The sequence below is a fragment of the Gavialis gangeticus genome, unplaced genomic scaffold (genome assembly GCF_001723915.1).
Source record: "Gavialis gangeticus isolate Ggan-Ray unplaced genomic scaffold, GavGan_comp1, whole genome shotgun sequence".
Lineage (NCBI taxonomy): Eukaryota > Metazoa > Chordata > Crocodylia > Gavialidae > Gavialis > Gavialis gangeticus.
Window position 1 is genome coordinate 11,807,345 of NW_017728996.1, and position 20,931 is coordinate 11,828,275.

Genomic DNA, 20,931 nt, shown 5'->3' on the forward strand with positions numbered 1-20,931 from the left:
GTGGACATCGGAGTCAGAAGTGGACTGGCCAAGTTCGCCGATGATACCAAACTTTGGGGTAAAGCATCCACACCTGAGGACAGGAGGGTGATCCAGGCTGACCTCGACAGGCTCAGGAAATGGGCAGACAAGAACCTAATGGTGTTTAACACCGAAAAATGCAAGGTTCTCCACCTTGGGAAGAAAAACCTGCAGCAGCCTTATAGACTCAGCAGTGCTACGCTTGCCAGCACTATGGATGAAAGGGACTTGGGGGTCACGATTGACCACAAGATGAACATGAGCCTTCAGTGTGATGCTGCAGCTAGTAAAGTGAGCAATACACTGGCTTGCATCCATAGATGCTTCTCAAGCAAATCCCAGGACGTAATTCTCCCCTTGTACTCGGCCTTGGTGAGGCCGCAGCTGGAGTACTGCGTCCAGTTTTGGGCTCCACAATTCAAGAAGGACGTGGAGAAGCTTGAGAAAGTCCAGAGACCTTATAACGACAGGCTGAAAGCTATGGGACTCTTCAGCCTGGAAAAGGGCAGGCTCAGGAGCGATCTGATGGCCACCTATAAATTTATCAGGGGTGTCCACCAGGATCTGGGGGAACAGTTGTTCACCAGAGCACCCCAAAGGACAACAAGGTTGAACAGTTATAAACTCCTGCAAGACTGTTTCAGGCTGGACATAAGGAAGAATTTCTTTACTGTCTGAGCCCCAAAGGTTCAAGCACCTACTTTGAAGGCCTTCAAGAGAAAATTGGATGCTTATCTTGCTGGGATCCTATGACCCCAGCTGACTTGCTGCCCCTGGGGCAGGGGGCTGGACTCGATGATCTTCTAAGGTTCCTTCCAGCCCTAATGGTTATGAAATCTATGAAATCAAAACATTTAATTTAGAAATGTATTAAACACATTTTTCAGAAGTTGTTTTACTTCTTTACTTTGTGAGAATGTTTCCTTTCTGGGGACCTATACATGTGCTCCAATGCTTTCTAATTAGAATGCATCAGAGCAGATTTGACTAATGGAGTTGGCTTCATGTTCTAATTAGAACACTCTAGCATTGCTGCAGCATCATGTATATAAGCCCATGGGTTTAAAAATGGTCGCTGGGGTACTTTAACTGAAGTTCGTTGAATGAAAACATCCTGCAGTAATTTTTAAATGTGCAGGGGCTTAACACATGTGAAGATGTGGAGTTTTAATTAAAGCAGCTTTTTGGGAACTGTTGTAATTAAAACACCCCACCCTGAGTGTGTGTATGGGCGACCTTTCATTCCAATTTGGAAAGGAAAGTCATTTTAAATGGCTGCATTGAATCCTAATGGAGAATTCAATTTTAAAAAATAGCTCTATTCTTGAACTCTTTCAGACTCATGCAATATTTGAAACAATTTTGAAACTTCTCTTCCTGTTTTTCAGCCTGTTTATTTAATCAATTTCTTTCTATAACTTTTGAAAACAGCCCTGAAATCCAAAGAATGTTATTCTTTATTATTTTTTATACTTTTGAATTTAAGTTGATTCTTTAATCCTTACACTTTGTATCTGTAGGTGGAATTATATGAACTCAATTTCTTAGAAAGAGAAGTCTTGTAAGGCAGGGCTCAGGACTACAACAGAAGAATGCCAATTCCCAAGTCAGTTAATATCACTTCCTTTCGTTGATTTATCATCATCTTGAATCTGAAGAATGGCCTCTAAAAGAGTTGATGCAGTTTGGAGGTCTACGTTTTTCACAGGTAGTAATAATATTCTCTTTTTCTACCACTGGTGGCAAAAAAGTATAGAACAAAATGAGAAATTATCTCACTCAGACATTTTATTTTCTCTGATGCAGATTAAATGGCTTTAACTCATTCTGGACTCTAATACGCTTGACATCTGTCAAAAAAACTTAGGTCATTTTTATTCCATTAGCAAGAGTTTCCATTACAACAATCATTTCCATGCTCATGTTTATGTAAAAAATAATCACCTAGCTCTTGTCAGTCTCCACTATTAATGGGCTGAGTAAGTACGTATATGGGTATGCATTGTTTTTTTTAGGTACAAGAATGTAATAGTTCATTGCCTATTCAGGTAAGATGTAAGGATGTAAGTTGGGTGAATATACATCTAATTTCCCTGAGTTGTGATATTCTCTTGCATCTTTCACTTTTTCTATGTAATCTGGAAGTTATCATATATCAGTTTTAATCACTTCTCTGCCACTTTTTAATTTTGCAGCTTCTAGAAACGCACTTCAATTTTTCTCAGATTTTCCTTATCTGTAAAATGGGGGTCTGCCAGGGAGCACACTGGAGCCCCCCCCATGCCTCCCCAGCTCAGCAATTGCCACAGGGGGTCCCCCCAGACCCAAAAGGCACCAGTCACTGAGCCAGGGGGACATGGGGGGACCCCTCAGCACACTCTTCAGCAGACCTGGAAGTGGACTAGAGGTGCTTGTGGTTCACTTCCAGGTCTGCTGCCAAGCATGCTGGGGAGACCCCGTGCTTCTGTGGGACACTCCATGTACCCCAGCATCACAGCATTCATGAGCTACCTGCTACCTAGAGGTATGTAGGAAAAACATTTAAAGCTGTCTCTATGTCTAAATCTCTGAATCTTTCTGAATCTCTCCAAATCGATTTGGAGGGTTCTGATTCAATTCGGAGAGATTAAAGGGTCCCCTGATTTGTATATGACCTATATGGGTGAAATGACAGGTCATAAAGATGATCTTATGGTTGTATGGTTTACATGATCTGCAGTAGGTCCACATATATGTCCAGAGGGATGAGTTTATGAGAGTGTAAGTAAGAGAGAAGTACTTAGGTACCGACTTTGACCTTTAGCTGTTAATATGGAAAGAAAAAGCAATTAACTTAGTAACCTATGGGTTGCAGAGAGATCACAAACTGTAGACAGAGCTTGAATATGTGCATGGAGAGGAGGAGTGGAAAGAAACCCACAGTCTAGGGACCAATAAGACAGGGAGAAGGGTAGGGTGTCCAATAGTGACTCAGAACAGGCTGTAGGGAAAGGAAAAAGATAAATGGTTTGATGTGAGTGATGATATATATAAATGACAAAGACTCATTCAAGAGGCTATATCAGAGAGACAGGCTGAGGAGAAGGGCCAGGGAGATGATAAATCAGAAATGGAAAGGTGGATTTACCACACTACAAGGTAGAAATAGTAGTTGAAGCTATGAGAACTAATGAGATCATCTGAAGAAGGGACCTGAATAAGAAGTTAAAGAGATCATAGAATAGGTTTGTAGTTTAGAGGGGATCAAAAATTCAGTGATTTTAAAAACAGATGGAAAATGGAAACAAAAAAACCCCTATTAGCTTCTTTATGAGGCACATATTTTATTTCATTTTTAAAATTAACTCTCTTGAATTTGTCCTACCACATCTCAGACCATCCATAATGGTTATTTTTTATGAAATAATGTCTTCCAATGTTGATGGCTATTCCAGTCTCTCAGGTATACGGCTACCACTCCTTTTTATGGCTAAGACAACATGGAACAAAAACACTTAACCTCAGTCTCAGATTTTACAGTGAGAGTTTGCAAAAACTCGTTCAGAAAATGTCAAGTCTGCTCAAACTTTAGAATTTCCAAATGGAACAAAACCATGAACCTGATACAGAGTTCTTCAGAGTCAACTGAACAACTCCTTCTGACTTTGGATCAAGGTCCTTATCAGGTTTTGTTTATGTTTAAGTTAATCCATAATGGTTTACTGGACAAAGAAAAGAGGGGCCATTTAAGTGAAAAAGTAGCTATTCTGACACTAAATCCCATTGTAATGCATAAGGTGTTAGCAACATGCCATCAGAAGGAAGGCTGAAGCAAAGGGTGAGAGCCAGACATAATACAGCTGCATATTGATCAGGAATCAGAAAATTACACATCTGTGGCCTTGTCAAAGTAACAGTATTTCAGCCTCAGAGCTATGAATCCTAGGCAGAAGAAACAAAATAGAGGTGCACAAAAAAAATTCAAATATTTGTTTGTTCTGGAGGGTTATCTTGGTTACTGTATATTCTTCCTCAAATCTTCATTTACAGACTTTTTTGTAGAACATTTCAAACTAGTTGTAATACCTATGGATATCTCCTTTTGAGATTTGCTTCAACTCGCTTGAGAGTCAGTGAAAGTCTTTTTACTGAGTTGAAGCTGTCTCTAGACAAGACTTTGCTGAGACCATCCAGTAAATCCTTCCCATCTTAATTTACATATGTCCCAATGAATCCTGGTGAAGAACTTGTGAATTTAGGGAGCACTACTTGGTATTGCATTGAGTACTTATTGCATCTCAATTACTTGACTTAAATATAATAAGCTTCCAGTAGCCAGAGAACCAATCAATAGTAACATATGACACAATATCTCTCACTTATCAATTTATCACAATACAAGAACTAGGGGTCATAAAATGAAACTAGTAGGTGATAAGTTTAAAACTAATAAAAATCGATTCTTTTTCACGCAGCATGTAATTAAAGTGTGGAACTCATTGCCACAAGATATTGCGAAAGCTGACAGTTTAGCTAGATTCCAAACAGCATTGGACAAGTTCATGGAGGAAAAGGGCATCAGTAGCTACTGAACATGGGAATTAAGGCTACAGACTGTGAATCAGAACTCCCTAGACCAGGGATGGGCAATTATTTGCGCCCATGGGCCACATACGCAGTTTTGGAGCGCTGTTGCAAGCCGATTAACACCCTCCCCACCAGTGGCTCACCAAACCCAGAGCCCATGCACCCTGTGGCTCCTGCCTGCCACTGCTGCTACCATCAGTGCCCAGTAGCAGCTGAGCACACAGCCCCAGCCCAAGCCTCAGCCTGCCCCACACCTGCTCCAGATTCATCCTGGCCAATGCGGAGCAGCTTCAGACCAGCCGGGACCCATGCACACAGGCCCAAGCCTGGCCCACCCATGCCCAGTCTGGACTGGGCCACCCACAATGAGCAGCAGCAGTGCCTGGGCAGAAGCTGCTGCTGGACTCAGGAGAAAAGCAGAAGTCCCCCACCTTGCCACTGCTGGACCCTTCTTGCTGTGGCATCCCACAGCCCACGCCTGGATTGCTCTGTGGCTCCTTTCCACTGCCGCTGCCGCCCTGCTGTGCAGCCTAGAGGTGGTGCTGGTAACAGCAGTAGAGAGGAGCTGCAGGGCTGCCCAGGCATGGTCTCTGGGAGGCTATGGCAAGAAGGGCATGGCGGTGGGGGAGGGCAGCAGCTTTTCCCCTGTGCCCAGCAGCAGCTCCTGCCCAGGCACTGCCACTGCTGCTGCTGCTGCCAGGGTTGGGGCTGTATGCATGAGTTCCCATCAGTCCCAAGGGGCTGAGGCCAGCAGCAGTGGCAGCCAGAAGGAGCCATTGCTACCACCGCCTGGGATGCTTAGGAAGGTGCGGGGCATGCTGGGGGCTGTCTGGCCCATGTGGGGGGGTAGTTCCTCATCTCTTATGGGGGAGGTTTCATCTCTTATGGGGTGCCTCAGCCCCCTGAGTTCCCCCATAATTCTTCTGATAGTCCCTGGCTACTGCTCATCATGGGCAGGCTGGTCCAGAGTGGGCCTGGGATGGGCCAGGATCAGGGCTGTGTGCACGGGTCCCAGCTACTCTGGAGTTGGTTCACTCTGGAGAGGTCAGGTCAGGAGCAGGCGTGGGGCAGGCTGGGGTCAGAGCTGTGCACGTGGGTCCCCACAATCTCCATGGAACCGGGGCTGGGGCTGAGGGCCAGCAGTGACAACTGGAAGGAGCTACTCCAGCCCCGCTGTGTGCCAGGGTGCAGTGGGATGTGTTCCATGGGCCAGGCAGGGCTGAGGGACTTACTGCAGGCCAGTCAAAGTCCCTTTGCAGGCTGGATATGGCCTGTGGGCCATATTTTTCCCACCCCTGTCCTAGACCCTAAGTACTGAAGGCTGCAAGTGCTGGAGGAACAATGGGAAAAACCTTGGTCACACCCTGTTTACTGTCACCTTCAGTATCCTGTCTCTGTCTCTGTGACTTGGGATACTGGGCAAGATGGGCCCATGGTCTGACCCAGCAAATGACAATTTTTGTATTATGTATGGCATTAAGGTACACAAGGGGCATGTCTACACTTTCATTAATGCACAGTAATTACTGCACATTTATAGTATTTGCTTAATGAAGTACTAACTAAATGTGCATTAACTACAGTTACTCCGCAGTAGCACCTGCACATGGTTTTTTGTGACACTTACTGTGCAGTAGCCTAATATTACTGTGCAGTAGCGTATTAGCACAGTTTTTGCCCGACATGCTACTACTCGGTGTTGTTAGGCTACTAATCCTGCTCATTAGCCCTGATCCTGCTCATTAAGTGTCTCATGTAGACATGCCCAAGGAGATCCATATGCATCCATTGTGATATACCATACAAGAGCACCCAAGCACTCTGGAATATTGTGTTTACCAGCATGATACAAGATCCTTCCTAGCCAATAAGATTCCTTCTCTTAATCATAGCCATATATAGATTTACTACCTTTGTTTTTACAACTGTATACAGTGGCATACAATGCTAAATACTAAACACAGCATTGACTGTTGCAAAACTATACATAAATATTGCTCCAACATTTTTCCTGCAGATATTGCAGATGAGAAACATATAAAAATGTTCTTAAATAAAAACAGCACATCTTAAAAGGAGCCTGTGAGTGCAATTAAAAACATTTCCCATCATACAGCAAAGATAATGTTTCCTAAATGCTCTTTGTTTCATACATCTGTTATGCTCTGTCATGAATTTTTCCCCCCTCCCAAGACAATTTTTAAAGGTTTCTGCCAATGTAATTCAATTTAAAGCTTTTAATGTCAGCTCCTTGGGTCATGCCACTTTCTCCACATTTGTATTAGCTTCTTCTGTTAGGCCAGGCAGAAATATGATGAATACTTTTCATCAGTGCCTTATATTCATGACAAATTGCAATTGCATTTTGTTCCATTATTTGCGGACCATATTTTCAAAACATTTTGCTCTCTCTGCATGTTTCATGTTCTTTCTCTCTCACATACATGCACCCATACAGAGACTCTGTTTCCAAACCATTGTATTGGACCAGTGAGTTATTTGCACTGTTTTTTCATTGCAGACAGTCTTTCTCGTTGGATTGCAATTATTTGTGAAGTGCTGTTGTAACTATTTCTTGACTGTCTGTAAACTGTTTACTGAAGAATAAAGTTAACCATGCATTCATTTTGGGGAATGTGCTCAAACTGCATTCAAGAGAGCTGACTTGACATTTCTGTCCAATTGCAAAAGCTACCGTATCTGTTTGCTGAGCAGTCCCCAAGTTCTGTTGCATGTTGGCAAGTGCATCTTTTTATCTCTGAGAAAAACATAATGCCTTGGATAAATCTATTCTACTGCATTCTGCTCTGGTTCTCATAGTGTCTATCACTCCCATATCTGAGCACCTTTATTGTCCACTTAGCTGTGGGGTCAGTATAGCAGCACTTCTACAAGGGGTGAAGTAGACACTGAAAATGAAAGCAAACTTATTGATGGAAGGGAATGGTGGAAGGCTTTGAAAGACATGAATTTGCAAAAGACTTTTGGAAGAATAATTACACATTGCCCTAAAATCACTTTTGTTTTCTCGATTCACATAACTCAGGGCATAGTCCAGTTCTGCAGAGAGAAATAGAATCCTTATGAAAAAAAGTATTTCTCTTCCAGCTAGACAGGTAGATTATAAGTATCTGGAATGCACCATCTCCCATGGAGGAAAGCTTGCTGTGTGGAGGCAAGATGTCCCCTTCATGAAGATACCATAAAACCAGCCCCCAAAATGGTTGGTTTTGGGTGAAAAGGACAGGGAGTTATGACTGGGTTTATTGAATGCACTTGGCTGCCTTGGCTCATTGGAATATTTTGGAAACTTTACTGGAAAGTAAACTAGCCCAGCCTTTGCAGAATCTCTGGGGCAGGACAGCTATCTGCCACCATGCCAGCTACATAGATTTTGGGCTTGTTCTACTGCCTGCCTTATTTCTGTAGAGTAGGAAAATGGTAATATAGCCCACTACATATATCTTAAGCCACAACTCTAGCACCGTTGAGAACTTGTAACAAACTACCTTAAATTCCCCACTATTCAAATGAACCTTTCCCATGACATTTTGTTTGCTTCTGCTCACAAGTGTTCACACCTTCTAAGCTTTTCCTAGAGTTTTGAGTTCATGGGAACCCATAAATCTTCAAGCCAAAGACTCCTGAAAGAGCCAAGATTTATCTAGTTCCTAAACTGGACCAGATTCACTCAAGTCTTGGGTCATCATATTCTGCTGAAGCTGGGTCCAACATCACTGTTAGTCCTATGAACTTTTTGACAAATCTCACGGGTTTTTTGTCCCATTGGTAACAATACTCAAAACTACATGACCTTTGTTATCAAAGCTTGCACTAGCAATGAGCTACTGCAGTCTCCAATGGTGAGAAAAGCAGAACAGTGAGTCTGTGACAGATCTGTTCAAAATTTCCATCCTACCAAATATGCTGATATTTCAATACTTGGAATCATAATGAAAAGTTTGACATTTTGAGAACTTTTACAGAACAGGCACATGAGGTATTTCATTTCAGAGTTTTCAACCCCAACACAATACTTGGACGTTCTTGATGCTGAAACTTTTGTTTTGGTTTATTTGAATTGACCTCAGATGCTTCCTTCTGAGTCATTTCCACATTAAGCTGCATTTCCCCATGGTGGGAACAGTGAACATCATGGGATATGTATTTTGGGAGCTTGCAGTTCCTATTATCTCTGTGCACAAGACTCTCTGGTTGGACTACATTTCCCATAATCTACTCATGGTCATGTGACTTCCATGATGCATCATGCAACTCATGCTGAGGAAAATCTACCTTGAACTATAGAAATATGCAGTCCTCCAGGGAATGCAGCCCTAGGGGAGCCCCAACAAGAACCCCAGTGGAACAATATGCTGATAGGACAATGCAGTTTTAGATTAGTTTGAACTGATTCATACTGAAATGTTCTGGGTCTATTCAAAATACAAAATATTCTACTTGGAGTGAAATACTCCAGATGACACATTTTGATTTTCCTTTTAGAACAACAGCAACAACAAAAAACTGTTCAGGAAAGCCAACGCTTTCTCATAGGAACTGGGCTTTTTCCTCTCCCCATCAGAATGTTTTTCCCAGCCCTTTTGAGTTAGCGTGGGCCTCCCCATCATCCCTTTGGGTGTAAGGTCACTCAGCTATATCAAGATCTGCTAGAAGGATGAGCAAGGAATGCCTTTGCTGGGATGGCTGGTGGATCAGGAAGACAGAAGTAGGTAGATGAACTGTAACCCAGTGTAAGACTCAAACCTTCGTTATCAAGTGAAGGGAAAGGGGTTCCTGGTATTAGGAAAGAAGCTTCAGTAGCAGGAAAATTTGTATTGGCTTGGTCAGGCCCTGTGGGTCACTAAGATTCACCTCTTTCCTTCCCAGTAAATTCCAGCTATGACAGTGGTGTAACAGAGCAGGAAGACAAACTTTAAAGTCAATCCAGAAGTTTACTTTTCTATCGCAAGAGCTACAAAACTTCCCAAACTCATGCAGCCACAAAGCAAGGCTTCCAAATGACTGCCTACGAAGTAGTAGATACGGACTAGCAACACGAGGGAGCGAGCTCAGACTTGCCCTACAAAGCACCACCTTCTTCTGAACACAAAGGTAGCAGCACGCCCTCTGCTCTCCACGTGCTCTCGTGACCCAGAATGAAGCCGCAAAACTTTCGTGTCCTGAAAATACAACTGTCCTTCGCTGCTTACCAAAGAGTTTTTCAACTCCAGTCCTTCTTAGCTAAACAATAAGAGATCAATTTTCAATGAAATTCTTACTTACTGAAATCAATGCCGGCTTGATTCTTCATGAAGGGTGCAGGAGGCATAAAATGTGCTATTGATTCTTGAGTTGTAGCCCAGTCCTTTCTTCATGGCCATTTCAAAAGATGCAAACAATTTCTTTTGCCTCGTGGCAGAGAACACGTTACCTTTACAATCTTGAGGTCAGGACCCTGTTATGCCATCTCATATTTATCTCCTGTCTTTTTTTTTTTTTGCCTTCTCTTCTCCTCATCTCTCCTCGCAGTTCTTCTTTCTCCTCCTTAAGTTTTTATTGCCTCTTCAGCTCTCCTCTTAGCTCCTGTTCTAATTTCTGCCTTTTCCCTTGCTCTCCTGAGTGTTCTTAGATTCTGATCTAATTTCTCATGTCTTCTCCCAGCGCTGCTCTCTCTCCTTTCTGTCTTCCTGACCCTTACCTGTTCTCCTTTTTGTCTTTCTGACTCTTATCCAACTGATCCCCTTACAAGCCTGTCTCAGGATTTTCTTCACCTCTGCATCCCTCTCTGCTCCTAGGCTGCTTTTAGCAGTTATCCCAACAAGTTGTTCCCCACTGTACTTACAAATGCAATGTCCCAGTCTCTCTTAACACGACAACTTTATCTAGGTTGCCTCCCATCTCCATGATCTGAGTGCACATCCTTTAAATGAAACTGAAGAAACAACCAAGAACTGTGTTTCCTCAGTTCCACAGGCTGTTGCTGCCAGCCTCTTGTGGCCACATTTTTTTTTTCTGAAGTTGGTGTGAAACTGAGCCTAGCTGAATACCTTGGTAAAACTAATTTAAGAGACAGAGTTGAGTTCAGGCTAAAATCCCTGATCTGAAACTCCAGCTCAATGCTTTAGAACAGGAAATGGGGAAGAATGTCTATGTCCTTTGGTTGTATTTCAGGGAGACTTTTTGGAAGTTAAGTGCAGTTATTCGAGATGGTAGGTGGTCAAGACATTGTGTTTCACATTTCAATCTTGCAAAAAGAACTAGAAGGTTTTGAATGGCAAGTAGTGAAGGCCTTGTCTTCGTCTCATCCGAAGTAAGGGCGCCTCTAGAAGTAGGATGTGAACAGGGCGTCAAAAATAACTCACTAAACCTGGTTGGAAAGCACATGGCCTGTTCCTTCAAGCTTTCTTTGGAAGAGCTGTCCTTCATTTTCTACAGCACTGCATTTCAGTTCCTGTCTGGGTAACTCCACATACAGTTCAGTGGGACAGATTCCCATTTCAACATGAATTTGAACCCAGAGGAGCTCACTGTGATTGGCCCAGTGAACTGTGTTCCTTTTTTGTTTTTTAATAAATGAGTCACAGCAGAATTTGGCCAAATAAAATTGTATCTGAGAGCAAATTCAAGATGAAAGGGAAAGCCAGTGCAGAACGCTGAATCATTTCCAATTTGGAGCTTGGTACTGAATGCATGATTAAAAGTTTTGAAGGGTTGTTGGTTGTAGCCATCTTGGTCTAAGGCAGGGGTGCTCAACCTTTTTTAGTAAGTGTACCCCCAGTGACTGGATGCAGAATGGGGGGGGTGGGGGTTGGGCCCGGTGGCGCACAGCTGGACCTGGAGCAGGCGGTGGTGGCACCTGGCCGGACATGGAGTGGTGGCAGCATGGGGTGGTGGATGGCAGTGGTGGTGTAGAGGGGCACCACTGCCCTCACCCCACCCTAGCCCTGCTCCTGGGATGAGGCAGCATGGAGTGGTGGGTGGCAGCGCTCTGTCCCTGCCTGCCCACGCATACCCCTAGGGCCTTCTGAAGTACCCCCAGGGGTATGTAAACCCTCGGTTGACAACCCCTGGTCTAAGGACAGAGGCAGATAAGGTTCTTTGGGTAGATGTGATATTGGGCCCTGGGAAGGAGGAATGTAAAACGAGTGGTAGATTGTAGCTGGTAAGATGCAGACAGGTTACCTGGGGTTATCAGATGGCAGGCAGGTTATAATGTGCCATAAATCCAATGTTTATATTTAGTCTGTGATTTTTTTGTATTCAGTAGATTTATGAAGTGAAGTTAGTAGCCTCATCTGTGAAAGGAGTTTAATAGATTCCCATTGAGGATTAGAACTGAGAGACTGGAGAGAGTGCAGTTCTCCTGGGAGAAGTGTGCACCCACAGGTAGTTGGGTATTTTTGTCTTTGATAGATTTTTTGGTGTGCATTTATTCTGGTGCACTGTTGTTCTTTGGTTTCTCCTACATATTTTCCATCAGGGCATTTAGTGCACTGGATGAGCTATATTACATGTCTGGAGGTGCAGGTATAAGATCCAGGACTGGTGATGGTTTTGTTGTGGGGTGTAGTTATCGTGGGGGGTGGTAGAGATGTGTTGGCAGGTTTTACATTTTTTGTTCTAGCATGGGCCGGATCTATTTGGTGTGCTTTGACCCATAGGAAGTTTGCTTCTGGTGATGAGGTAGGTGAGGTTGGTGCTTGTTTAAAGGCCAGGGTGGGTGGCTCAAGAAAGATATAATTAGGAGTTGGGTTGTCTTCTAGTATGGGTTGCAGTTGTTTGAGGATTTTCCCTATAGGTTCCAGGAAAAGATGGTGTATCATAACTCATGGTGTGCAATTCATGGGGATTTTCTTTTTGTACTGCAGCAATTCTTCATGTGGTATCTAAGTGGCTGTTTCAAAAGTGCGATCTATCTCTCTGGAAGAATGCTCCTGTTGGATGAAAGCCCTTTTGAGATTTGTAAGGTGACTATCACAGGTGTTCTCCTCTGTGCGAATTTGGTGGTATCGGACAGCTTGGCTGTATATTGCAGCTTTCTTGGTGTGTTTAAGGGGGATTGCTGGTTCTATGTAGATATGTATGTTGTCCACGTGTTTCTTGTATATGGTGGTTTGTATTTTGCCATTCTGGATATTGATCGTGGTGTCTAAAAAAGGAAATACAGTAAATCTCTGTGATCTGGCATTTAACTAACAGGAAATTCTATTAACCAGAATTTCTGGCCAGCCGGTAATCTGTCCCCATTTTGCCAGCTCCATTCGATCACCAGTTCTACATTCCTCCTCTCCCCCCACAAACCTGTCTCACACTTATTGTCTTCCATTCCCTCATATCCTCATTGCAGGCATTTGCATTTTCACAGACCTGCATTTTGCATATTGGCTGCTGTTCTACCCAGAAGAGCATACAAACTCCAAAAAACTTCACTTATGCCTGAAGAAGGGTGTTTGTGCCCCAAAGCTTGCAAAGAACATCTTTTTTTCCAGCTATTTAGTTGGTCTAATAAAGGATACCATATCTACCCAAACATCCTTGTGTGCCTAAAAGTTCAGAAGACATATGCAGTTTCTCAACTTGTGCTATGGCCAGCAACTGAGTTATTCCTGCTGCAAAACCCCAACAGATATCTAATGGAAGTGACAAGATTTTATCCATAAATTTGTGAGTTAATACTTTTTCCTCTGCTGTTATAGTATATGCTTTTACAACATAAGAAAACTTGTGATAGGTTGTGCCAAGGTTCACTTGGGTCCCATGTCACAAAACTGGAGGCTGTCTTAAGGAAAGTTTTGCTGAAAGCTATGTTACTTTTCACAAAGTCTTCAATGGAAAATATTTTATTTCACTATAAATGCCTTGAAGGAAGAATTTAAATTCAGCAGAATCTAATATGGCATGTCATTTTATATTCTAGCATTCCACCAGGCAGAGGTAATGCAGTTTAAATAAAGCAAATGTCCCCCACTATATCTGCACAGCTGGAAATGGGTGCATACATTTAATATATGTACACGTGCATGTGTGCACGGACACACACCAACTAATGAAGACTTACAGAGTTATAGAAAAGTTGGGTTGAAAGGGAATTCTAGAGTTGCTCTAGTTCAGCCCCCTCTCTGAGGCAGGAACATCTCTATTCCAACAATCCCATACAAACCTTGCAGAACGTTTTGCTAAAACTACACTGTCAACCGTACCGGACAACCACAAGGCATAGCTCCCTAATGTGCCACATGTAAAACAGGGGAGAAATGGTAGTTAGTGTCCTGCTGAAGCCAAGGTTGTTAAAATACTAGGGCTGTGCAAAGCTTTGGCCCCTGATTCGATTTGGCTCAATTCGGTGGCCGACGCTCTGAATCTGGATTGAATCAGGAGACCCTTTAATCTCCCTGAATCGAATCAGAACCCTCCGATTCTGAAAGATTCAGACATTCAGACATAGACACAGCTTTAAATGTTTTTTCTACCTACCTCAAGGTAGCAGGCAGCTCATGAATGCTGCGATGTGGGGTGGATGGAGTGTCCCAGAGGAGTGTGGGGCGTTCCCCAGCGCACTCAGAAGCACTTCTGGTCCACTTCTGGGTCTTCTGGAGAGCACGCTGCGGGGCTCTCCTGCGTCTCCCTGGATTGGTGACTGGTGCCTCCTGGGTCTGGGGGGTACCTGGGGTCCCCCTGTGGCTGATTGCTGAGCTGGTGGGGGGCACGGGAGGGGGGCCCCCAGCATGCTTCTTGATGGACCCGGAAGTGGACCGGAAGTACTTCTGGTCCACTTCCGAGTTTGCCACTGAGCACATGGAGGGCCCCCCCGCCATGCTGCTGTGGGATACTCTATCCATCCCAACATCACAGCATTCAGAAGCCATGCTGCTACCTAGAGGTATGTAGAAAAAACATTTAAAGCTGTCTTTATGTCCAAATGGCTGATTCTCCAAATCAGCATCGAATCTTCAGATTCAGATTTGGCTTAATTGAATCAGGGACAGTGATCCAAATCAACAAATCGAATCACTGTCCCCGATTCAGGCCAAATCGAAATCTGAATCAAATAGGGCCTGCTTCATACACTCCTGTAAAATACACTCAAGAGATGCAAGGAAGACAGCACACGACCCTCTTGCAGAGGCAGGCAAAAGCCCTGACCATCAGGTCATATTCCATTCTGACTCCAAATTTGGCAATCAGTCTGACCCACATATAATCCTTGAACTTTGAAAATCTTGAATCTTAATCCAAACTTCAAATATGGCCCTGGCTGAATCAGATGAACTCTGTGCTACCAAGTCCCAGGGTCTGAACAACTCTAAATTAGAAGATGTTTGCAACTGTAAAATTTGGTGTATGGCCAAATTACTAAATAAACATTTCTAAACCCTTGAGTTCCATAGATAAAAAAATTCTTAAACATTCACACTAAACAGTATTACAAATGATTTTTTTCTTTCTTCCATTCTTTCTTTCTTTCTTTCTTTCTTTTTCATTTGACTTCCATCTGAGTGCCTTCTGGCTGGGATAGTGGATGATCAGATGAACAACGCAGGATAGCTTTGCTGAATAGGACAATAAAATGTTCTGAAAAAAAGAAGGAAATCATTTCCAAGTGAAAGTTCTATACAAACATAAGAATAATAAATCTTGGATTCTCAGGCTATATTATTTACGTTGAAATGGTAAAGTCAATCTGTGACTTCCACTAACTGTTGGCTATTGTTGCATGATCGCTGTGTTGTTTTATGTATGTGAACCAACCTCGCAATATAAGGCGACAAACAAAAAAGATGGAAAAATATATAAAACAGGGGGAAAAAATGGTCTGCTTTCTACCTCAGGCTTTAAAACTCTTCTTACACACTTCAGCATGAAGTCTATTAAAGCAGAATATAGTGGAAATACAATATACAGCAATGAATGTCTCCAAACCAGCAATTTAGCGCTAAAGCTGAGGGCAGTTCTTATGCACCGACTTTTAATACCAAGACGATTTGTGGTCTCACAAAGTTTCTGCCTTAGGCAAGAGTTGTGCTGTGTTCTAATAGGTCTAGTTTGTTGACTGTCAGAATAATGGAGAAATTGGTAGCAGAGGGCCTGAGTGCTGTAAACAGCTGAGATAATTAGAAGGTCTGTCAGGAGGAGAATAAGGCTAAAGTAGTTTACATTCTGTCACAGGGTGGAAAGCGTTCATTCAGGGGACTACTGGATAAAAGGACATAGTACCTATGTCCTAGCTAGCTCATTCAGAGGTTGGGAAAAGGTGCTATTCTAGCGTCTGCTAGCCAACACTCTCTGTTTTCTTTCCTTGGGTTGCATTCAAAGAGTTGATATTTATTATTAATAAAATAATACATCTTGCGAGCAAAATGCTGACGGTTGGGTTTTTCAATTATGTTGCATAGTTGATGCAAAACCTTTGGAGTCGAGTCAGGCAAGCCAGGGTGTAGAGAGTGAAGGAAACTGTGGGGAATGAATGAGTGACCCCCTGAAGGGCCTGAGGTATAAGAGAGGTCTTTCTGTCATGCAACAAAGGGAGCTGTGTGAACAATGACAGAGGGTCACATTACCATATTAAGAGGACCCTGCGATGACCAGAAAGAAGCATTCCAACAGAGGTATTATCATATCAAATCTTAATATGTCCACTATTACTTACACAAGGTTCCCTGGCCAGCAGATTCAGGGGTGGGAAGTCTAATACCTAGAAACCATTGTGGCTTGGTGATGATGCATAGGCGGTGGTATATGTCAAAATTATTTGGAGGCAAAACCTTCGAGACAATCAGTGGTTTTGATGACCTCCATTTTTCAGTGCTCCCACTGTGGTCTGATTCTGAAACAACGATGGTCTGCTGCCCTCTATGAAGTCCCTTATGTTGTTTTAAGTTGGGCGTTTCAAAAGGGAGTCACTCAGAAACACTGGTTTTGTGGGGGTCTAAAGCATGTGTTAAGGAATAAGTATGAGATAACATTGGTACTGAAATTGTAAAACTATTGGGTAGGGTGTGTATATGGTTACAAGAAAATTGTAATTTATTTTGCCTTCTTACCGAGAAATAGTGTAAGAGAAATAGGGGGATCACCTGCCAGGTTTCAAGGAGACCTCCTTCCTTCTTCCAGCTTTGCCATTCACACACTTGGCCATTGTAGGAAGGATACCTTAACTGTGGTCCTCATCAGTAAAAAGAAGGCAGCGGTATATGCCTTTGTAAAAAAGATTTTGAGATCTGCAGATGAAAAGTGCAAAGTAGTGCTGAAGTTGTGATTTGTTTGTGTTAAGGTCTACCCTTTTCCCCTAGGGTCACTGTTACAGATTATGGACAGGATAATCTCATTGGGTTTTTAACACTGAATCATAGTTTCATAGTTTCTAGTTTCTAGGGTCGGAAGGGACCTGAGTAGATCATCTAGTCCGACCCCCTGCCATGGCAGGAAAGAGTACTGGGGTCAAACGACCCCAGCAAGGTGTACATCTAGCATCCTTTGAGGATTTTTCACACTTGGGTAGGATCGGAGACACAGTTCAAGAAAGAGCTCACTTCTGAAAGACTGTAGTAGGAAATGGATGGTTCAGGGGCATCTTGGGTAACATAACTGATGTGATCTAAGTCAGTGGTTCAATTCCTAAACATTGTGATGACATCAATAGGATGGCAAGAGTTGTGCCCTCTGCCATTCAAACCCAAGCTGTCTCTCCCTTTGCAATTCAGCAAAAAGATCTATATTTGCCATTGAGAAGGTAAATAGGTGATTTCCATCATTTCCACCTCAGCCAGTCCTCCTAAGCACCTGAATGGCTGTTGCTCTAATGACCCAGTTGTCTTTTTTGACAAGACTGGAGGGGTCTTTTTTTTTCTTTTTTTTTTTTAAGTCTTCACAGCCCTCTGGAGCAGCAGGCAGCAGACATTGCATGATTGCATTGGGACTTAAGAGCAAACTCCAGCTCGCAGTCAATGGCTGCGTGCCAGACAGCTCGGTCTTCAGAGAACAAAACTGTTAGGAAGGCTGAACATTTTAAAAGGAGAATCAGCTGACATCCCCCTGAGCAGCCAGTGGTGGGAACTTGAGCAGGAGAAGAGGGGACAGATCTTAAAATGGGTTGAAGGGAAGGTGAGAGAATGAAAGGGCTTTATTACCTCTCTCCTTCCACTCACACACCCAGTAAAAGGGACAGAAAAGAGCTTGGATTTGTGCAGAAAAACAGTAGTCATTTTATTCCCCAAATTTAATGGATATCACCGTTGTTATCTGAAGAGGAATCAGTGTTGGAAGGATGGTTAGAAGCTGCCTTCTACCTTAGATAAAAAACATTTACTGCTTGAAAATGAAAGATGGGTCTGAGCATCAGAGTGTGGTTTGCACAACACTGACCCTGGAAGTATTTGGATTCAGAATCTTGACGGCCATAAGTGTATGTGCACATGTGTATATGTGTATATGTACACGCGTACAGGTGTACGTGTATATGTGTACATAAGTACATGTGCATATGTGTATGTGCACGTGCATATGTGTGTATGTGCATGTATATGCATATGTATATGTATACATTTACATTTTTATTTTTAAAATTAATTGTTGGTAAAATCAGTCTCCAAACATTGTTTCAAAACAAAAATGGAAGCAATTTATTACAAAAGTAGCAAAGCAAAACTTTTTGATCTATCCTTTATCAGCCTAAACTGTTCACTACATTTAATTGGAAACTGCGTTGTTTTTTGATGAATGAATTTATCTGAGTGACAATTTTCCCTCATGTCCCTCTGATTAACAGCAATGTGAAAGGAGAATCAGACCCCAGGAATCCAAGCATTGTTTTACCTACTGCTGAATAGGAATGCTATATAAACGTTGGGGAACAAGAAGAATAGAGGGGGCAAAACTAACTTTCTCAAAAGTAACCACTTATAGATACCCCAGTTTCATCGGAAGCCAGACTCTCAGATGGAGCTGACCCTGGATAATTTGGTCTGACTTGTCCAAAGTCACAGCGGCTCCTTTGTAGAGACAGGAATACAATTGTGGTTTCCCTGTTTCCGTCTGCTGCACATTAACTGCTTGATAGCATCATGTGTAAATGAAACTGTGCACAAATTGTATCAAATTCTAATTTTCACTTTAGTCTGACCCTTTCAGAGTCATTAAGAGGGAATGCATAGACCTGTTCCCCTCAGAAGTTGTTCATGGAATATCTGCCAACATTTGGACTAATTTCTTAAGAATATCCACTAACTTTTAACCCACGTGCTCTTCAAAGATAGAAGGACCCCACCCCCACAATGAATATTGCTACAGCAAGAAAATCAGAATGATTATCCTTTGTAACCTAATAAGCCATTAAAAAGGGTAAATTGCCAGTACCCTCTGCAATTTTTTCATTGGATAATTAGCATCATAAGTATTAATGATCATTTTAATAAATTACCATATAATTGTAATGTGTTTCCTCGTTTAGTCATACATATTATACAAATCCTTCTAAGATTTGTGTATTAATTGCAATTAGGTTATTTATTGGTCTAGCTGAGTTACAACCCATTCTGGTAACTAATCCTGTTAAACAAATGCTGGGGTGGCTCATCAGTAGTTATCTGCTAGTACCAGAGTAATTCCTAGTAGATGTAAGTGTCACTGGCCAGACTCAAATTAAGGATCAGATGACAAACTGTAAGAGGAAAGAATAGTCTCAGGATCAGAGACCTAGAAATGTCACATCTCTGCCTATGTTAACTTCATCAGGAATAGAAGCTGAGATGGAAAAATGCATTCACAAGTTTACAGGGCCAGTCTGTGCTGGTGGCAATGCTGCTTCTTGGATTAATTAATTTCATAACATTTCCACAGTACAGTTTTACTTAGTGTACTTTTTGTAAGCTAATTTTAGTTGAAATGCTTTGCACAATCTGCTCAAAATGTGTTTATGATTCAGCATGGTTAAGAGTTCCCTATTCAGTTTGCATTCTACTACCTCCACCATATCCATCAAAATTGGTGAAACGAATGAGGGGAACACAGCCATAAATAAGTAAATAAAATAAAATTTGTGTGCTTGATTCACTTCAGCTAGGCCTGCAGTCCATTTCTGTTCATGTTCTGTGAATCCCCTACTTGATCTTTTTGTCAGCAGAGACAATGGCTGAAAGGATAAATGTTAAGAGAATACTGCAGATTTTTTTTTCTCGGTATGGGAATTGTGCATTTGTTACACTCAGTATGGCTCTTGGAAAGCTTACTGAAACGTATTCTTTTCCCGTTTGGGAGCAGATAACACTGGGGTGACCTGAGCATCCAATCAAAACAGTTTTAATTTCAAATTTTGAATATGCATGTAGATAAGCTACAAACCCCGAACGATTACAAACACTGATACAGGAGATCATTGAGAACAGGCTGAAATTCACCCCTAAGGGGCCAGCAGAAGCTCCTCCAAGTATTGCTCTATGGGAATTGAAAAAGTGTCTTGGCTCCATTGTGGGTAGATGTTACAGGTGCAATGGGATCACATTTGAGGAAAATCCAGATCTGTTTGCTGAAAATTCATGAAGAGGAAAAAAGGCAAAATGTATCAAATAAATGATTCATTACAAATTACTGAGCTCTGTCCAGATGAAGGGAAAGCGAGGGCCTTGCTAAATGCCAGGGTGTACTATTTAACCGGGAGGCCTTCATTTAAATTCCGATTTGGCAACAAATGAACAGTGTTATACTTTGTTACTCACCTGTATGCTTCATGCAAGTTGCTGGCATACTTCTGTTCAAGAACTATTACTTTTATCTAAAGGGAATTGTATGTAGATGAAGGAAGGATGCTTTTGCCACTTTATTTTTTAAGATCGGTGTCTCTTTTTCTGTCTGTCATGATTTTGCATCTAACAGAGAATTCCAAGTGCCTTCAAAATCATTGTTTATCTGAAAATAATGTCCTATGCAGAACGATAATAGCTGGGGTTTAGACTTCAGGCTGTCTGCATGGCAAAAGATGCAAATTGGCACTTAGTGGGATTTTCAGAAGCATCTGTGATTTCAGTAGCTCTTTTGAAAACTCCATTAGATGTCTATGTGCCCCTTTAGATGCCTAGATCAGTGTTTAGGCATATGAGGAGGGGGAAATCTTGGCAGTGCAAGTGCTATAGATTAAGATTCTGGGATGATGTCCAAGCCCAACTCAAACCAACAGCAAAAATTCCATTGACTTGAATGGGGGCACAATTTCACTCCAGATGTTTTGGCAGGTCTCCAGGGAAACTGTTTGCAGGGCACCTGGTAACACTGCCTATGCTTAATCAGTTATTAGTCCCTAGCTTTCATGAACATTAAACTCACTCACCTTTTTTTTTTTTTTTTTTTTTT